At 37.3% G+C, this 5,493-nt stretch overlaps 1 long non-coding RNA gene across 1 annotated transcript; it reads right to left on the reverse strand.

Annotated features, from left to right (window-relative positions):
- Positions 1-1,698: 1,698 nt before the first annotated feature.
- LOC131253997 (uncharacterized) lies at positions 1,699-5,225 on the reverse strand. The gene is made up of 2 exons (XR_009175417.1): positions 4,876-5,225; positions 1,699-2,079 (listed from the first exon to the last, which is right to left on the reverse strand). It is a non-coding gene; the product is annotated as an uncharacterized LOC131253997 (long non-coding RNA).
- Between the last annotated feature and the right edge of the window lie 268 nt (positions 5,226-5,493).

Consider the following 5,493-nt stretch of genomic DNA (forward strand, 5'->3'; position numbering starts at 1 on the left):
CTGAATATATAAGCATTTGAAAATATAAGAGAAAGAAGAGAAAGCATACCTTCTCTGTGGGCAATTGCCTGCATAGAAGATGTTCCTGCTACATAAGATGTAGGTATGTCTATAACTGCAATAACAACATTGAGAGAAAGCTCGTGAACTCCAGTACTCGAGTCCAGAGTTGTTGGAGTTGGAATGTCAATAGGATCAGAGAAAAATTCCAAGCTTCGAGCCACTGGTTGGATAGGAGAAGGATGCGTTACAGGGGATTTCTCAGCATGGATGTGGACATCAGAAATCACAATAATGAGTAGCGGAGCTTGTGTAATGTCTTGGTTTACCTCTATGCTTTGAGGAGAAAATATATTTTCTGCTTCCACTTGAACGTTCGATGGTGGAATTTCCACTTCCCTTGACGCTGACTATCGTTGGAAGGGTGGTATGCGCAATTACAACAGTAGCCTCTGCGATGCAAGGAGAATACGAAGCATTGAAAGAGATAAAAATGTTTGCACCAGGGGAACAACTGGACCCTCCATAATCAAGTTTCTCTTCTTCAAAAGAAGCTGCTCTGATAGGAGAAGAAACATATGGATGATCCGACCGAATTTTGAGAGGCAGAAATTCAGCCCTTACTTCACCTTCTTCACCAATGTCCACCTCAGTATCATCTTCTTGGTTCTCATCCAATAAGGCATCTCCTTCATCAATCAAGCTTATGGAAGAAGATGTTTCGCTAACTGAAGTACTCGCTGAATAATATGATGAGCTGTCCTCTTCAGAGTGTGTTTGTTTTCCTTTATAAATGGTTTTTTAGGAAGAAGACGAGCACCTTGAATAGGAGAAGGAAGTTGCTTTTCCAGAACTTTTGGGTATAAAGATTTGGCTCGCGAACGAGTCATAAGGGAAGTGGTAGTAGTACTTGACCTGCAACAAGAGAAACTGCAGTCATCATGTGATCCATAGCAGGAGGAACTACAGTGGTGGTTTGACCTTCTATCTCACGAGTGGGAGAAGAGAGAATAGTGCCGGGGGTTTCAAAATCATCCACAAGAGTGGCTTGTCTTCCCGCTCGCCTTATAAGATCAAGAGGAGATCCAAAGGCAATCCATCCCTTCAAAGTGTTCGGGGGCTTTATCTCTTTAATAGGTTCTTCTGTGGAAATTCTCCTATAAAGTTGCCTCGAAGTAGCTGCATGATCTTTTTCAACAAAATACCTGATCCCTTCACTACAAGAAAAAGGGGTAAGGGCTATGGCCAAAAACTGTATAAAAGGGCTTTTGCTACAAATATGATCCGTAGCACGTCCCTCGCTATTGGTGGGGTAGCTAAAGGTATAGCTATAGATATAATCTGTAGCAATAGATATCAATAGCTACGGATATAATCCGTAGCAATAGATACCAATAGCTACGACTTATATTCGTAGCAATACCTTTAGCTACCCCACCAATAGCGATGGACGTGCTACGGATCATATCCGTAGCAAAAGGGATTTTATCCGTAGCAATGGATACCAATAGCACCAATAATATCCGTAGCAACAGATACCAATAGCTACAGACAAAAGCCGTAGCTATAGCTACGGATTATATTTATAGCTATTTTTTTAAAAGTTGTAATAATACGACCTGTTTCCATTATAAGAACCTGCTGTGATTGATAACTTATCTAAGCTTAATGCTAATAGCAATAGTACATAAAATGCAATTAGAAAAAAATGATGCATTTATTACAAATAGCAATCAAATCATACAATGCATCCTACATTCACATTTCTAAATAAACAATACTTCACTTTGCTCAACCTATCATAAGAATTACAATTAAGGCGTGCCCTCATGTGCAAGAAACAAATACACTCCAACACAGTAAACACCCTCCATATGCATTCAATAATGCTCATGTTTTTACAGAATTTTCTTCCTTCAGACGGTCAATTTCAACAAATGCAGAAGATAGAGCTTCTTCTTTCCTTAAAACTGCAAATGTAACTTTTGTGGACTTCGACACAAGATCACTTTCAAGTTTTGAAACCCTTCCCTTGAGAAAATGAATTTCATCCTCCATTGACTTCTTTAGCTTGTCAACCTGTATAAAACAGCATTTGTAGACACAATCAAACAAGCATGCCTTTGTACACACCTCAAAAGGAAGAAAGACAAAAAAAAAAAAAACACTTATATATGAAGAAATCAAAAATGTACTATAAATCTTCTAAACTATGGCAAAATCCAACATGAGTAATGTGTTCAAATCGGGTTTAGGTTTAGGTTTAGGTTTACGTTAAGTTTTAGGTTATAAGCTATAGGTTTAGGGAATTGAGAATAGGTTATTTAGGTTTAGGAAATCGGGTTTGGGTTCGGGATCGGGTTTAGGTTTGGGATTTCAAGTTTAGGTTTAGGTTTAGGTTAGGGAGTTGAGATTAGGATTAGATGTAGGTTTAGGTTTAGGGATTTGAGAATACATTTCGGTTTTAGGTTTAGGTTTAGGTTTTAAGCTTAGGTTTATGTTATAGGTTTAGGTTATAAGTGCAGGTAATAGGTTTAGGTTTAGGTTAGGTTATAGGTTAAGGTTTAGGAAATTGAGAATAGGTTAAGGTTTAGGTTTAGGAAATCGGGTTCGGGTTCGGGATCGGGTTTAGGTTTGGGTTTTCAAGTTTAAATTTAGGTTTAGGTTAGGGAGTTGAGATTAGGATTAGGTGTAAGTTTAGGTTTAGGGATTTGAGAATACATTAGGTTTTAGGTTTAGGTTTAGGTTATAGGTTATAGGTTTAGGTTTAGGTTTAGGTTATAAGTTATAGGTTTAGGGAATTGAGAATAGGTTAATATTTAGGTTTAGGAAATCGGGCTCTGGTTCGGGATCGGGTTTAGGTTTGGGATTTCAAGTTTAGGTTAGGGAGTTGAGATTAGGATTAGGTGTAGGTTTAGGTTTAGGAATTTGAGAATACATTTAGGTTTTAGGTTTAGGTTTAGGTTATAAGTTATAGGTTTAGGTTTAGGTTTAGGTTAAGGTTTTGGTTTAGGTTTAGGTTTAGGTTATAAGCTATAGGTTTAGGGAATTGAAAATAGGTTAAGGTTTAAGTTTAGGAAATCGGGTTCGGGTTCGGGATTGGGTTTAGGTTTGGGCTTTCAAGTTTAGGTTTAGGTTTAGGTTAGGGAGTTGAGATTAGGTTTAGGCGCAGGTTTAGGTTTAGGGATTTGAGAATACATTAGGTTTTAGGTTTAGGTTTAGGTTATAGGTTATAGGTTTAGGTTTAGGTTTAGGTTAAGTTTTAGGTTATAAGCTATAGGTTTAGGGAATTGAGAATAGGTTAATGTTTAGGTTTAGGAAATCGGGTTCGGGTTCGGGATCGGGTTTAGGTTTGGGATTTCAAGTTTAGGTTTAGGTTTATGTTAGGGAGTTGAGATTAGGATTAGGTGTAGGTTTAGGTTTAGGGATTTGAGAATACATTTATGTTTTAGGTTTAGGTTTAGGTTATAGGTTATAGGTTTACGTTTTAGGTTTATGTTAAGGTTAGGTTATAGGTTATAAGTTTAGGTTATAGGTTATAGGTTTTGGTTTAGGTTATAGGTTTAGGTTTAGGTTAAGGTTTAGGTTATAGGTTTAGGTTAAGGTTTAGGTTTAGGCTATATGTTATAGGTTACAGGTTAAAACTTTAGGGAATTGAGAATAGGTTAAGGTTTAGGTTTAGGAAATCGGGTTCGGGTTTGAGATCAGGTTTAGTTTGGGTTTTCAAGTTTAGGTTTAGGTTAAGGAGTTGAGATTAAGATTAGGTGTAGGTTTAGGTTTAAGGATTTGAGAATATATTTAGGTTTTAGGTTTAGGTTTAGGTTAAGGTTATAGGTTTAGGTTAGGTTTAGGTGTAGGTTATAGGTTATAGCTTTAGGGAATTGAGAATAAGTTAAGGTTTAGGTTTAGGAAATCAGGTTCAGGTTCGGGATCGGGTTTAGGTTTGGGTTTTCAAGTTTAGGTTTACGTTTAGGTTATGGAGTTGAGATTAGGATTAGGTGTAGGTTTAGGTTTAGGGATTTGAGAATACATTTAGGTTTTAGGTTTAGGTTTAGGTTTTAGGTTATAGGTTTAGGTTTAAGTTTTAGGTTTAGGTTAAGGTTAGGTTATCGGTTATAAGTTTATGTTATATGTTATAGGTTAAGGTTTAGTTTATAGGTTTTTGTTTAGGTTTAGGTTTAGGTTAAGGTTTAAGTTTAGGTTATATGTTATAGGTTATAGGTTATAGCTTTAGGGAATTGAGAATAGGTTATAGGTTTAGGAAATCGGGTTCGGGTTCGGGATCGGGTTTAGGATCGGGTTTAGGTTATAGGTTTAGGTTTAGGTTATAGGTTATAGGTTTAGGTTACAGGTTTAAATTTAGGTTTAGGTTAGGTTATAGGTTATAGGTTTAGGTTTAGGTTATCGGTTATAGGTTATAGGTGATAGGTTAAAGTTTAGCTTATAGGTTAAAGTTTAGGTTTAGGTTATAGGTTTAGGGTGTGGTTTAGGTTAAGGGTGTGGTCCCTGCAAATACAGATATAAACACGGCCTGTCCAAATGGCCAAGCCCCTCCAATATTGTCCATAGAAAATGGACAGCTTCATCATGGTCATAACAGTGGTTCCCACCTTCCAGGGACCCCCGCTCAACATCCGGATAGTTCCGATGCACATCCGGATCTGTTTCATCAATTTCAAGATAATATATAAACATAGGCCTATCTAAATGGTTAGGCCACCCATATTGCTGTCCATAGGAAATGGACAGCTTCATCATGATTATAAGAACGGTTCCCACCTTCCAGGGACCCCCGCTCAACATCCAGATAGCTCCGACGCACATCTGGATCTACTTCATCAATGTATCATATAGTATAAAGGAAAGAAGACTCACCAATTTAGCTAGCAAGGAGAGAAAGTGTGAGTGCTTGGAATGTCGCCATTTCTTTGAATAATGGATGCATATTCCACAATGCAATCTGAGAATGAGAAAGTTTTTTAGTTTCTTCGACAATGCATATGGGCACAGATTTACAAATAAAGATTTTAAGCTAAACCAGAATAGAGATGACAATGCTTGGCACTTCCTCCCAATCTTGGTCCTCAAGATAAGTGGGGCTCACATGGACTGCATCAGAATTTAAGCTAAACCAAAAGAGAGAATACAAGCAAGAGATTACTACCTGGCCAGACATAACTTCACCATTGATCCAACTAATGTTAATTCCAGCATAAAGGCATGCTTTGTAGAATTAGCCCCTACACAAACCGACACACATAGCCTCAGCTCTTGTAAAGATACACATTGGATAAAGATCCTTATTTTAAACTATGGTTTGTGAAGTCAGTGACATTTGGGACCATTTATGCAGATCTTGTTTCTCATAAAACAAGAGACATGTTGCTATTAAAGAACAAAAAATGAACCACATCTGATTGAAATGTGTTCTCCTATCCCCCAATAAAATCCAATTAATGGAATAGGATGTAACTGTTTAGCCAAACCAAAGAT

The sequence above is a fragment of the Magnolia sinica genome, chromosome 8 (assembly GCF_029962835.1).
Source record: "Magnolia sinica isolate HGM2019 chromosome 8, MsV1, whole genome shotgun sequence".
Lineage (NCBI taxonomy): Eukaryota > Viridiplantae > Streptophyta > Magnoliopsida > Magnoliales > Magnoliaceae > Magnolia > Magnolia sinica.